The sequence below is a fragment of the Thamnophis sirtalis genome, unplaced genomic scaffold (genome assembly GCF_051295495.1).
Source record: "Thamnophis sirtalis isolate CommonGarterSnake01/CBP01778 unplaced genomic scaffold, rThaSir2_p1.2 scaffold_1, whole genome shotgun sequence".
Taxonomy (NCBI): Eukaryota; Metazoa; Chordata; class Lepidosauria; order Squamata; family Natricidae; genus Thamnophis; species Thamnophis sirtalis.
The window spans coordinates 90,246,313-90,262,448 of NW_028261381.1; positions in this window are offsets into that span (position 1 = coordinate 90,246,313).

The window sequence follows — 16,136 nt, forward strand, 5'->3', positions numbered from 1 at the left end:
GAAAAAGAAAGAAGGAAACTTATTTTGCAAAGGAGAAAAACAAATGCTGTCACTTTAAATCGGAACTGAGCATGCCTGGCTGTGGAATTCTGGGAAGTCTAAAAATATTTGTGTCAGTGCCTCACCAGCCATAAACCTCACCGCACGTCACTGCTTAGTAGAGATGTATGTAGCTCTAGGGTTTCTGGAGCTAACATCCACTTGGTAACTTTCTTAGCATTTTTCTCATTCCATTTAATTTTTATCTGGATATTTTGACTCTCAAACCTGGGTAGGTAGGCTGTGCTTGCCCTTAGAGATTTCTGGTGTAATGTGAGAGTAAGGAGTATTGTATTATGATCGCTTTCCAGTCGCCTCTACCTCCATCTTCTATAAGAACTTCAGGAGGTCATATGATATTATCAAGTACTCAACTGTGGATTTTCTTCCTGCTCCCTGATAAGTATATTCTGCTGGATAGTCACCTCATGTGGACCCATTAAGAATAAAAAGATCCAAACGTACAGTCATCTGTCTTACACACAAACCTGCCTGATTTGCTTTAGGGTCTTTAAATTGTCTGGAATGCAGGGATTCTCCTGTTATATTCTCATTATAGTGGATCTTAAATTGATTAAATAATGCTTGATCATTTGGTCCCATTCTAGTGTTTAAGTTCCCCCTATAATTATTGCTGCTTTGGGGTATTTGTCTGAGCAGCCAAGAATAAAATTTTCTATGCTGTCCCAAATCTTGTTGATCACATTCTTCTTATTAAGTGTAGGAGTATAGATATTAAAAAGCAAAATCTCTACCTGCTTAAATAAGAGTAATGTAGTTACAACCCATGGCTGGAAAAGTGGCAGTGATACACAATTAAATTGCAAGGATGCATTAACTAATGCCACAATACCCCCTTTAGCTCTCTCCCCCCACCTTGCTTGGGACAGCTGGGATTGAGTTAACCCAATAACCATCTAACTGCATCTCTGTGGAGGCCCATGTTTCCTGTAAGAAGAGGATGTCAAATTGTGATATGTAGTCAAAAAAGACTTGGTCTTTAGATGGAACAGACCATCCCGCTATATTCCAGGTTATAAGGGAAAGTGGCTCATCTTTTGCAGCTCATCAGGAAACTTGATTTATACAAAGGGAAGTTGTCTGGTTGTTGCCATGTATTGAGGTATCATCACACAGAATTGGCCTTCTTTAAAAGTAGGGGGTCCCATCTAAGTCCTGTGTAGACTCCTGAGGAACTTGTTCAGGGTAAGAGGTTTTAGCACCAGCTAACAGAGCTTGCCATTCTGATGCCTCTTCTCTGGGTGTAGGACAAGGAATTATTAGGTCATATTTCATTCTTTGAGATGATTGCTCTGACATGGGTCGTCTCTCAGTTTCTTGATTTGGTGCTGAGGTTGTCATGGGATATTCACACAGGGATAAAAGCATCTCCATCTCTACTGGGACCTCTAATGCTCCATTTAGGTCTTGGTTTCTATTTTCCATGATCTTGTATTCATTAAATCCCTTGTCCTGTGGGGGAGAAGTGAGAGGCTCAATTATTGGGGAAATCAGATCTATAAGTGGCTCTGCTGTGTCCAATAAGGTTTTCTTTAAATTTTATAACTTCAATAATATATTGTCTTGTTCTTTCCTTGGGAGAGCGCCAAAAGCATTAATGAGACCAGCTTCTGTGCTGTTAAGTATCTCTTCACCGGACAAGGCTGGTTGACTCCCACTGTCTTTCTCTCCCTTTCCCAAGGTTGAAAATGAAGAGGAGGAAGCCAGCTTGAGAGCTTGTATGTTAACAATTAATGGACTAACAATGGGGAGGAGCCAATGTCACGACGACACATCGCACGGACCCGACAATCCGGGTCCATTGATGAAACTTTTGCCTTTGGATGGTCCGGCAGGACCTAAACCATCGCGAAGAGATGGTGACAAGAAGCCAAAACCTTGCTGGTCACAGGGAAATCGCAAAGTCCCTGTTTGACCCAAGTTTAGTGCTTCCAATGGACAGAGGACAAAGAGGCAGTCCCCAGGCTGGCATAGTCAGAGACGGCTCCTGAAGGAAGAGACGAAGTGAAAGTGTTCCATTTGGTGAGGGTTTTTTTCTTTTTTCTACTTTCAGAAGATCTGTGTGAAAAAACTTTTTTCTTAAAAAAAATAATAACAACTAGTCCTCAAAGTAAGAATAAAGCGGCAAATTTGACACTTATTGAACTGCTATTATAAGATTTCCTGCTCTAGTTAGTAACGATGTTTTGTGGATTGAAGTAATTGCAACATTTCCTGTCTCCCTGCTTGTAGTCTATGGACTGATCTTTTTTTTCCTATTTTTTTCCTTTTTAATACCCTCATTTTTTTTGTTGTTGGCTAAATTAAACTTCTTCTCTTACTTCAACAAATTTTTCCCTCTATTGGTTAAAACTATAGGAAAGATATTTAAGGGAAAGCAAAAAATAACAACTGACTATTGAATCTGCCACCTGGAAGCCAAAGTCTGAACTTTGTTTCTGTTTTGGATACAATGTATCCTTTGTTCTGCTTCACTTGGTTTCACTGACCTTGCAATGGAAGGGTTTGGAATTTGTTTATAAAACTTGATAAGACTTAAAGAACGAAACCTGTTTTGTTAGTGCTTCTGGTAAATATTTTGGCAAGAGAAGGAAAAGACAAGCAAGAATTAAAACCCTCCTGTTTTAAAAACTTTGAAAGAACTGGTGTTTAAGATTTAAAATAAATACAGACACATTTCCTAAAATTTTGACAGGCTAGAGTGGCAGATTCCTTTTCCTATTTTTTTTCCTTTATATTTCTTTACATTTGAAAAATGGATCAATATTCAGAGGAAGAAAATCTAATAATCCAAAACATCCATCTGCCAGCCAGTGCCGGCTGGCCACTACGCGGAGGAGAGCCTTTTCAGTAGCAGCTCCAACCCTTTGGAACGATCTCCCCGTGGAGATTCGTACCCTCACCACCCTTCAGACCTTCCGCACAGCCCTCAAGAACTGGCTATCCCGTCAGGCCTGGGGGTAAAGATTTGATTCGCCCCCACCCGAATGCTGAATGAATGTTGTTTATTTTTTAATTACGTGTTATGTTATATGTTACTGTATGTATCCCTCTCCCATATAAGTTGTTAGCTGCCCTGAGTCCCCTCAGGGAAAAGGGCGGCCTATAAATAAACTTATTCCTATTCCTATTCCTATTCCTATCCTGGCTGGACTTCAAAATATTGCAGAAGGACTTAAGAGTTTTGACAAGAAATGGGACAGTTTATGGGGTGCTACAGTTAAAGAGGAGGGGATTGGAGCCCCAGAGACCAAAGAAGAGAATGGAAACACAGAAAATAAAAATAAGATGTCAGATGAATCCATCAATGGACCAAATACAAGCGAAAGTGAAAAGAAGGGAAGTTGGAAAAGTGTTTTTGACAACTTGGAGCCTTTCTTTCAACTTCAAGATGCAGGAGGGAAAAAAAGAGTGAAAAAGATGGAATTAAGAAGACAAATATATCCAGAAATATGTTTGATAACCAAAGTTAAGCCTACGTTAATAACAATTAAAGAGCAACAAAACTACATGAGAGATCCCTTCAGCTATAGAGTGCAGAGACAAATGTTAAACTCTGAAAAGATTCTAATAAGAGAAATGATACAACTGCTGGTGAGAGAGAAAGGATTATTTTGCTACTGGAAAGACACTGGCTGATAATGCCAATTGATGATAAAAATTAGCTAATTTTTGATGGTTAATAAGTAGGGATTTTAGTATTTTGTAGACCCTTTAGATTATCATTGAATGTTTATTCACTAACATTAGATAGATAGATAGATAGATAGATAGATAGATAGATAGATAGATAGATAGATAGATAGATAGATATAGATATAGATATAGATATAGATATAGATATAGATATAGATATAGATATAGATATAGATATAGATATAGATATAGATATAGATATAGATATAGATATAGATATAGATATAGATATAGATATAGATATAGATATAGATATAGATATAGATATAGATATAGATAAACAATGAAAGGATAACCTTAATAACCTTAATTAGGATAAATAACCAGGCCGCAAATTGCAACTGAGATTTGGTGAAATGATAAAGCCTATAGATTTGTGTTTTGGACCTTGTTATGAAGCTATAAATAATTTGGATTAGAATAAGAGGTGATGTGACGTAAATAGCAAACAATTGTTTTCTCTTTTTTTCTTCACTGTCTTTTTCTAATTACAATAATAAAAGGGAATGTTAATGTATACCTTGGAGTTTATCAACTAGAAATTTTAATTTGAATTAGAAATGGCAAACGTTTTTTTCTGTCTTTTAACTATAAAAACAAAAGGGAAGGTTAACATATACTTTGGTGATTATCAACTAGAAATATCAACATTTTTCTTTTTCTCTTTAGATAGTCTTAGATTTTAAATGGTCATTTTGTTACACATATTAATAGATTGTTGTTAGACATTGTTGCTTTTTGTGTCTGTGGAGAGAAGAGGAGAGAAAAATGTAAATAACCCCTAGTTAACTAGAATAATAATAAAAGATATGTTAGAGAGAGGAAATGTTAGATGTCCTACTAATTGACTTTTTTTTTCTTAGAATATGTTATAAAGATATAAGACATGGCAGATTGACTGAAACTGGGGGAAGGGGAAAAATGCCAGCAGGTGGCTGTGTTTTTGAAATCTTAACTAAATGAAAATGGTGGTATGGTAATAGTAAAATATATAAATTTTTAACATATACAATTTAAACTGAATGAAATATATGTGATTGTGGACAGAATGCACGAAATGTACTTGTGACCAATGGATATGTTTTCTACAAGATGTAATGAAAGATGATGCTTTTCTTTTTGTGTTTTTTCTGTAATAAAACTAATTAAAAAAATTATTAAAAAAAAAACAATTAACGGAGTAACCCTTTCCTCACCAAAGACTCTGATGGGAAAGATTTGAAAGGAGGCTAAATGTGCCTTCATCTTAAATAGCATCTGTGGTATGGTGGGCTGTTTGAAAGACAGGAGAATCCACTTCCAATTTGGGGCCTCAGGGAGCCACTCCACAGCACGGAGATCAATCAGACCACTGTGACAGTGAAGAAACTGGCTTAGGGAGTTTAGTATTGCACTTCTGGTGTTCCAACGTTCATAATTAAGTCCGTTCATATGAATTCCAAAAGCAATTCATTGGGTTTGTAGTGAGCGATGTGATTGTTGAAATTAGGGAATTGTTTTCCTGACTTCTCATGAGGCTTCTTTATTAATACCTTTCCCTCTTATTGCCTTGTCTGGGGAGGGACTGTTTTTCTGAGTGGACTGCCACTTTTTATCTGACTCTTTAACTGTTTCTCTGGCTCTTGGCTCTTTTTCCTCTTCCCTATCCTGTATATGGGAGTTAACCAAGTCTTCTGTAAGAACTTTAGTGGGGGTGCCTGGGGCCCGATATTGTACTTGAAGAAAAACAGCTAAGTCTTTTTTCAATGTCTCTAAAATGTTGGATGGCAATTAATTGTTCAAATATTGAAACCACCATTTGCGCTGTGAGAAGGCATTGATTTGCTATAAACTCAATAAAATTTTCCCAAGGTAAACTCTTTGTACTTGAATTATCTGGTTGTTCTTTGCCTTTTTATCCTTTAACTCAGACGCCATATAGGAAGTAATTGGACTAGTTCTTGGTGAGAAGAGCTGGCTTTCAGTTTGTCACCCCCCCACCCCACCAGGTTGGAAAAGTCTAGGAACTGCTGTTTTGCCACATCTTTTTGCAGGTCCCGTTCTAATCTCTCCAGATTGTTGGGAATGGGTAATTTTACTTACAGATCTCTTGCCAACAAAGTGTTCTTCAATTCTTGGTTGCTTTGTTGTTTTCACTGGAGGGACAGATCCCGGGCTGGTGCCATGGTGTTTCTTTCTTTTTCCCATGCCTTTTTAATCCTTGGCAAAAACTATGGTCTACACTGTTATCTCCACCAAAAAATGTTAATTAAATAAAAAAGGATCCAATGAGAGTATTAAAAAATGATGTAATAAAATAAAACCAGGAGGCACTAACTGCAAACACACTCCAGCTGCACCGGCTGCATTCTGTCCCCATTCCAAAACACAATGAGAACGTTTCATATACTCATAGATTATTTGGTGTTCTGTGGAGACAATGAGTATTCAATCTGAAATAGGTACGTTTCTGTTACATTGCTTAATGTTTTGATTTTAAAATCCACAATTGGGTAGTATTTTTAATTGGACCAAGGATCATGCCACAAAAAAAGGATGCTATTTTTCTAATTTTTGCAGAATTCTTACTTATGAAGGTTTAAATAAATAAATCAATAAATTGAGAAAGAAAGCAAAATAAAGCAAGGGAAAATTTGGCTAAACCTTTCACCCAAATAGTTTGGCGGCATGTAATAAAAGTATTATTAATCGATAGGTATTAGATTTGCTTTCACTGACTCACATAAATATGATTGCTTTTTATGTTTTTATCGATGCATAAACAAGTTATCTTTCTCATCTGTTCAAGAAATTCAATACAATCTAAATTATCCCATTTAATCTGATAAAACGTTCACTGAGATGCTGAGATCCCTTTGTACTTTCAATGCATCACTTCAATAATACATTCAGTAATTTTGTGAGATGTGCAATAATATTTTCTTCATTCTTAAAATATATTGATGTGCATGTCCAATTATGGGTGAGATGCTGTTTAACCAGGACATTTTCCATCCATTTTCACAGTCAGAACTTTAATTCACATTTCCTTCTTTCCCATGTAATTTTACATGGTTTCTACTTTAATCATGTCTTTAAGTTGGAAAAGGCCAATGCTAATGTTGCCAAAAATTCTAAACCAAAGTAATGATCTTTTAGGTTTAGGTTTTAGGTTTAGGTTTTAGGTTTTATTGACATTTGTAGGCCGCCCTTTTCCCTGAGGGGACTCAGGGCGGCTCACAGAAAACCAAGGGAGGGGGAATACAACATTAAGACGACAACATATAATAAAATCAACACCATGCATTCAATATTCGGGGGGGGTAACGGTCCTTATCCCCAGGCCTGACGGGCGAGCCAGTTCTTCAAGGCTGTGCGGAAGGCTTGGACGGTGGATTTTAATTACACAGAGACCTCATGACCATCTACTACAAATCTAATATGCATCTGTCATTAAGTGCCATACTTTATTATTTCTACAAAGAGCTTCAGAGGTGGGAAAACAATTTTCATTTAACATTGAAAATAGAATAAAGCTATAATCCCTAATAGTTATCTGGAATAATCCCCACTGACCTCAGTAAGATTTACTTGCATGGGATTACATTGTAAAATACTTTGCTTCATTTAGAAACAAGGAAACAAACCTCAAAAGCTGTCAGAAGAAAAAATAATTTCCTTTAGACATGAATTCTATTTTTATAACATTTTTATCCCTGCAGAATATTTGCATTTTCAAACAAGTTTAAAAGAACTTTTATTCAGTTATTAAAGCTTGGAAAAATTGAAACAATTTTATATTTCAAGTGTTAGCCAAGAAGTCCTACGAAAAAAGAACTTTACAGGGCTCTTTCAGAAATTCTTCTTATTTAGAAAATATCTATTGCTTCAAATAAACTGCACACATTTTTGTAAACTCTAAACAAGTTAAACAAAATCTCCTAAATTTACACTGAATGGTAATATATTTTTTAAGCAACACTAATCACATTGTTGAGGCTGATTCTCCTCTGTGGCCTTCTTGTTATCAGTATTGTTACATTTATTAATTTGTAGTATAAGTAGCCCTTGACTTACAACCACAATTAGGATACACGAAGAAATGCTACATTTAGCTCATGAAATAGAAAGAATCCCACATACTGGGGCAAGGGAGACTACCAGATGGTTAGTCCATCTGGTATTTACAACTAGGCTTTCCTTGAAGGAGATGCCAAATAGTTCATAGCCAGTATATGGACCTTTCATGAGGTGAGCTCCACCACACCCTTGCAAGGATTGCTGTTTACTCTGATGGATTCATCACATCTGGTGGGATGGCTTTACTGTTGAAATAACTGGGAGATATGAAAAGCAAATGGTGCAAAATATGAGTCTCAGATACACACAGACACACAAATAATATCACAGAAAAATAGGAAATTACTAGAAGAAAGATATTCATGGTGCAACCATAAGCAGAAGTGATGCCAGAACAGGACATTGGCAGTGTCCCAACCATATGATTTCTACTAAGAGATAGATGAGGGAAACTCAATTCTTTCATGACACCCTGATTTCAATGCCTTGTGCATGTGGATGATACTCATAGCTTCACACACCTGGCCTACATATCACAGGTTGTCCACAAGAGTGTAACAGCTATAGAGCGGAGGTGGCACAGTGGTTAAATGCAGCACTGCAGGCTACTTCAGCTGACTGCAGTTCTGCAGTTCGGCTGTTCAAATCTCACCGGCTCAGGGTTGACTCAGCCTTCCATCCTTCCGAGGTGGGTAAAATGAGGACCCGGATTGTTGTTGGGGGCAATATGCTGACTCTGTAAACTGCTTAGAGAGGGCTGAAAGCCCTATGAAGCGGGATATAAGTCTAACTGCTATTGCTATTGCTATACTATCCTTTTATCTCTCTAAACATGGCCATTATATTCCAGCTGCCCTAAAACATTTTGAAGCAAAAGCTAAGGAACAGCTATAATATGGACTCAAGTGAGACCTTACATTAACCTAACTGCAGCTGAGAGAGTACAAGCCAAGTGCTTAAGACTAGTCATGCAAGTCTCTAGATGCACATGTAACACAGCTTTAAGACAAGAATTGGGAATTGTGAGGTTAGAAGCCAGGATCTGGATCATTATTTTTAATTACTAGCTAAAATTACTCTTTAACCCAACAGGCCTGACATGCCTCATTAACAGAGATAACTTCCAATCTACCTGGAAGATATCCATTAGAAAAACATTGGCAGCCTATCACTTCCCTAATGAGGCAATACAAAGGATAATATACAACCAAGCAAGAGGATCACTGAAGGAGATGATTCTTGATACAGGATGGCAACATGACATCAATTTTGCACTAAGTCTACAAAAATATTGGAGGCTGCCTTTTACTACCAAGCCATCTGATTATTGATGATCTCTAATCAACAATAGACATCACAGCATTTGCTCTGGCTAGATTCAATACACTTCCTTCAGCAATTACTGATGTTAAATACAAAAGCATTCCCTTAGACATTATGCTTCTGTGATTCCCATGCCATACAGTAAATGATGTCCAGCATGTCCTGTTGTCCTGTAATTTCTATTGGAATCTGCATAAGTAATTTGTAAAGGAATTCCCAAGAAGAAATCTCCAATAATACATACCCTTTTAGCAGACTACAAAAGTGTTATCAGGCATAATGTTTCCCAATTCAGCTTCACTGCTATAACAGTGATGCAACAAAAAAATCCTACATTTTCTCTAATAAAGATTTGTCTTTCTATTATACCAACACAACACAGAGCTGAAACAATTATTAGGCAAATGAATAATGAAGCTAGTCCTCTGATTATTTCTTTGGAAAAGAAAATATGCAAAGAATAAAACTTTACTAGAGTACCGGTATATACCCGAAGTGACTATTCTGTGTAGCAACCCACAAAAGCACATAGATTAAATTATGTATATAAATATTATATATGTATCATGGGCAAGATCTGATTTTAAAATATATTTCACTTTATTTTGGCATTTATGCACTGAAGTGAAGTGAGTAAATCGAAGAGTCAGCTGTGGTACAGAAAGCTGATGGGAAAAAATACAAAAGATGAAGAAAACCAAGTGAACAAAAATAAATTATGTATAACGTTGACATGCTGACTAATTCACACCATACATCCCATGTAAAATGCCTATTATTGGAGAAGGAAATGTTAATTCTTTCCAATTTTATTTCCAAAAAAGAAAATAAAATGAAAAACCAATCTAATGAAAAATAAATGAAAAATAAAAAAAAATCAAACAAATGGACATTGACGACTAGGAAAATATCAACATTATACTGAAAGATAAGTGCCCAAATCAGAAGATATCCAACAAATTACTGAGGAAAAGAAAGAGTGTGCATTAATGTGATTGAGTTAAATCTGAAAGTTTGATGATGTAAAGATAGAGAGGTACGTAGGTAGGTAGGTAGGTAGGTAGGTAGGTAGGTAGGTAGATTAGATTAGATTGATAGAGATGGAGATGGAGATGATGGAGAGGGAGAGGAAGAGGGAGGGAGGGGGGAGAGAGAGAGATGATAGTTGATTGATAGATGATAGATGATAGATGATAGATGATAGATGATAGATGATAGATGATAGATGATAGATGATAGATGATAGATGATAGATGATAGATGATAGATGATAGATGATAGATGATAGATGATAGATGATAGATGATAGATGATAGATGATAGATGATAGATGATGATAGATGATAGATGATGATAGGTGATAGGTGATAGATGATAGATGATAGATGATAGATGATAGACAGGCAGGCAGATTGCCAGAGTACTTACCAACAAGAAAATCATGGAGAAAATGAAGTAGCCATGATCATTTTTAAAGTGTGCCAAAATCAGTACTTAGATACAATGTTTAAAATAATTCCATCCTGAATCAAAGGCAAGCTGATCAATCACACAGTGATCCAAATCTAGATTCCATTCACAAAGGTAAAGGAAGTAGAAGCTGGACAACAACAACAACAACAAGAAAGATGTACTAATTACTAAATATTGAAATGCTAAAAATGAAAGTGAAATAGCATCTGGAATAATGGCCTTGTAAAGTGATATACAAATCACACTGGCATAGATAAATCATTAAATGAAGAATGACTAATCAATCATAGCAAAATGAAAATTGTGAGAAACAAACTCAAAAGAAATCTGCCTTGATTCTACAAGAGGGGAAATTCTGACAAGCTTTCAAGATTCTGTTATTATACACTGCAACAATAAAAAAAACCAAGTCCTGTGGTCCTTGCAGTATCTGTTTCCTAAACTGTCTACTTCAAAGGCTACTAGGCTCTGGTGTATGAATGAAGCTGGAAATAGACTATTAGAGTTTTCCTTCTCCCTCCCTCCATGTTCAATCATTAGATACATTTAAATTAGATAAGAAGAATGTTGGTTTTCAAATGAGAAAACTTAAGTTGAACTCGATTTGGAGAATAATGACATTGCCAAGATGAACAGACTTTTATTGAAAATAAATATGTAAGACGGATATGTTAAAGACTGTATGATTCAATGGGTATTTTTGATATAATTTAATACTAGATTAGTGAGAGAATATGTAGAGTAAGAGCTGAAATTCATGTTGAGTTGTAATTTGAAAAATAATTTCTACAAGATGAAGTTTCATTGCTATTTAACACCTGATAAATTGTCAAACATGCATAATGGTGTGTCAAACATATGTTGGAAATATAATCACTCTGAAGGTATCTTTCATCACTTTTGGTGAACTTGTAAGGCGGCCAATAATGATTGGGGTCAAATATGTACTTTTAGTCAGAGGATTCTTAAAACAAATATACAATTGAAACCAGAGGTGAGGGTTTTGGGTTTTTTTTTAGATTTGAAGGATAAGCATTTGGAGAAAAATATGGAACTTTGGTTTGGTTTGAAAACTGCAAATGCACAGTTAGTGAGATTATTCCATAATGAAATAATGGCTATTGGAACTGGCTAAAATAGCAACATTCACTGTTTATATTAAAGAAAAGACTTTATCTAACTTTGTTTCTACATGGAAATCATGTTTTTGCTAGAATCTGGTACATTAATGGTACATTAATTTTTGGATTTGAGAATTGTAATTTTTTATGATTATAGAAATACTGGATATAATTGAGTTTTAGATCAAAAGGCATTTTACATTTGTAACCATTGGAGAAAATTGGACGCTTTTCTTTTTTCTTTTGGTTTTATTCCTTTGCATCTTCCCTTCCCCTATTTTTTCCCTTTAAATAATTTTGTTTCTTTTTGATATTTTACTTTTTGTAGAAATTTAATAAATCATATTTTTAAAAAGAAAAAGAAAAGTGATGGAAAATACTCTTTTCTCTCTTGCAATTCTTGACATTGATGGTAGGAGAAGGAGGGAGAAGAACAGAGAATGTCTCTCTGGTATCAATACTCTCATTCCACTAACAATGACTATGAGATTTTTCTGCCAGTTACATGTACTGAAGAAAGTGTTCCCTGCACTTTTTCTTCTTCTTCACACATGTGGTTCCAACTCTTCTTTGTTGCTAAGGTAAATTGGGGAATAAAATGTGGGCAACAGAATCTTTTGTGAACTCCCACCCTGGAGAACAGCCTTTTACTACTATCATTTTGAAGCAACCTTTTTTGGTCCAATTTATCTGGAAGGTATCAGGATGAGTAAAACTGATGTAAAGCAGCCACCACATAGAATTCTTCTAATGGCAACTATATTTGAGAAATCAGAAGAAAGATAATTTTAGTTCTAATAATATTTAGATGCTAAAACCTCAATCCTTTTAATTTTCTGGTTTTGATTTATTCTTTTCAGAGTATTTCAACTCATGTCAAAACTACAAAGTATGATAGCAAACAAGGCAAGCACTGACAGAGAGAGCAATAAAAGGGGGGAATGGCTTGCCTTCAGGAGACATAGCTGCTCCATCATTGGAGGCTTTTAATAAGAGACTGGACATCGAGTAATGCTAACGGGCTCACACACGCGGGAGTGCCAGAAACTGGAAATATTCCCGGCGCACTTGGTCTTCCAGTTTCTGGCATCAGGAGTGGGTTTCAATTTTTTTTACTACCTATTTTGTAGGTGTGGCCTATTTTGAGGGCATAGCTTGGCGGTCATGTGACTGGGTGGGCATGGCCAACTTGAAAATGTGGTGAAACTCACTTAACAATGCTCTTGCATAGCAACCAAAATTTTGGGCTCAATAGTAGTCATAAGTTCTCTTTCTTTTTCTTTTTTTCTTTCCCTTATTTCTTTTCTTTCTTTCTTGGGTCTCTCTCTCCCACTTTCTTTCTCTTTCTTTCTTTCTCTTTCTTTCTCTCTCTTTCTCTTTTTATCTTTCTCTCTCTTTTTCTCTCTCCCTTCCTTCCTTTCTTTTTCTTTCTTTCTTTCTTTCTTTCTTTCTTTCTTTCTCTTTCTATCTTTGTCTCTCTCTTTTCTCTCTCTCTCTCCCTTCCTTCCTTCTTTCTTTCTCTCTTTCTATCTTTGTCTCTCTTTTTTCCCTTCCTTCCTTTCTCTTTCTTTCTCTCTCTTTTTTCTCTCTCCCTCCCTTCCTTCCTCTTTCTTTCTTTCTTTCTTTCTCTCTATTTCTCTTTCTCTCTTTGTCTCACTCTCCTTTCTCCCTTCCTTCCTTCCTTTTTTCTTTCTCTCTCTTTCTCTTTCTACCTTTGTCTCTCCCTTTCTCTCTCCCTTCCTTCCTCCCTTCCTTCCTTCCACTTTCTTTCTCTCTTACTCTTTCTTTATCTCTGACTTCCCCCTCTCTCACACACACACTTCTCCCTTCCAATTGGTGAAAAATTCTCCACACAACATCCCCACCACCCCACCAACCTGGGGATACTCCCGGCTCTGCTGGACGGCCACTCCTTCGTGTCCCATTGCTGGCTACAGTTGGCTTTCTCCTGGCAATCCTTCCTGGCTGGGAGAGACTTCCAGGGCTGCCCCAGAGAGGAAGGATTGCCAGGAGAAAGTCAACTGCAGCTGGAAATGGGGCACAAAGGTGTGGCCACCCAGTAGCTGCCGTGTCCTGTGGCAGGCACTCATGGTTGCCTTGATGCCCCACCTCCCTGCTACCTCCAGCCCTGCGCAACCTCTCTGCCATCCCACTGATCTCGGGACACTCCCGGCTCTGCTGGGTGGCCACTTCTTTGTGTCCCATTGTCAGCTGCAGTTGGCTTTTTCTTGGCAATCCTTCCTGGCTGGGAGATAAATTCCAGGTTTGTCCTGCAGAGGAAAGATCACCAGGAGAAAGACAACTGCAGCCAATAATGGGACATGAAGGAATGGCTGTCCAGCAGAGCCGGGATTGTCCCGAGGTCGGTGGGGTGGCAGGGAGGTTGTGCGGGGCTGGAAGTGGCAGGGAGGTGAGGCGTTGAGGTCACACTGGGTACCTGCAATAGAATGCGGCAGGGAGCAAGCAGGTGCTGGCCAAGGGACCATAGCATGAATGTATGGCCAATTTCCACTGCCGTTACGTCCATACTGGTACATATCAGTAGCAACTCACCTCTGTCTCACATGCATGTACATGCAAAGACCTGGCTGGCATGCATGCACCCATTGGAAACTGGAAGGTCCGCTTCCCGGTGCACACATGCACACCAGGGAGCTGCTCTTCCAATTTCTAGTGCTCCCGCACGTGTGAAGACCAGCTGGCATGCCAGAACCCAGAAGGGCAATGGCTGGCGTGCCAGGAGAAGTGGCTCTGTGTGCCACCTCCAGCACACATGCCATAGGTTCACCATCATGGGTATAGGGTCTCCTGCATGAGCACAAGGTTGGACTAGAAGACCTCCATGGTTTCTTCCAACTCTGTTCTGTTATTCTGTTAAACCAAAGAGAAAATAATCTCTTTGTAAAACATTGCCTATACCTTTTCTTTTTAATTGTAGTAACATTAAAAATACTATCAGTTAGACAGGATTTTTTCCCTGATGAATGTTGTCAAGAAGACAAATAGTATTGGCATTTTAGGAATAACAGCTCAAACTCATTTAGCCACACAAAAGTTGAAATAGTCTTAACATAATCCCCCTAGTACAGAACAGTAATTGTTATGAAAGACCCGAATGGAAACTATGAGTCAAAGAAGAAGGAAGAATGCTGTTTCAATTGATCTCATTTATTGTTAGGAATTGATTCTACTGTCTGCCATCTGAATTTAATTGTTTTCTGTTTCTCAGAGGATTTATTACAAGTTTTCATATATTGTTGTTTCAATAAATAATCCACCATTTTATAGGTTTCATTAAGGATCAGGCTGAAAAATCCACATTAATTTAATTTTTATTGTACCTTTTTTAAAAAGTTTTTTACTTTTTCATTTTCATAACAAATAACCACATGTATACTATTACATAACCAACATTATATTGAATGTTAAATGTTTACATCAATTCCTCTTACCATCAACCCCCCAAAATGATTATTGGCTCTTCTACTCTCCATACACCATATTTATACCCTATCCATCACTTTCTTCTCCCTCTCTCCTCCTCCTCCCTACCTCTTTTCTTCCCTCTGTCACCCTTGACTTCTCTACTTCCCCTTCCTTTCTCCTTCTCCTCTCTCCCCTTTCCACTCATTCTTTCTCTCCTCCTCTTTCCTACTTGCCCTCTCTCCTATCCCTCTCTTCTTCTCTTACCTCTCCTCTATTCCACACTCTTCATCTCATTTATATGGTGTATTTCAGCCTCTGAGCGAGCCCCTTTTTATGTTGATGGTATTTATAATTTCAATATACATCTTTAATTTTAACATATATCTTCCTCCTTCTTTTTTGAAAGAAAAAAAGGATACATATATAGTAGTTTTTCACATCATTATATTTATATAGTTATACATTCTTACACGCCCCAAATTTGTAGTTCTATCGTTATAATCTCAATATTTTCCCACTATAAGTGTATTTTATGTTCTCTTTCCTTTTTCCTTATCTTGACTTAGCTTATCCTTAATTGTCTTTAAATAACAATCCTTACTGTTCAATGTTAATTACAATTCCATTAATCTACTGTGTAGAATAACAAGCGGTACACACCTCACTTTGTTCATCATCTCAAGAGTTTATTTTAACCTATACTTAATTGTCCTTCCATTGTCATATTCACTCAATTAGCAACTCAGCTTAATTATTATGTATAAAAGAGAATCACACACCTCTACTTTACATTCTCCATATAACTGTTTCATATTTGTCCATGTGCCATATATTTTAACCTTTATTTAATTATCTTTCCATTATTATATTCAGTCAGTTAGCAACTCTGTTTAATTATTATATATAGGAGTAAACCACATATCTCAACTTTATATTTTCCATATAACACTTTCTAATTATCTGATTTTTTCCTAGTAA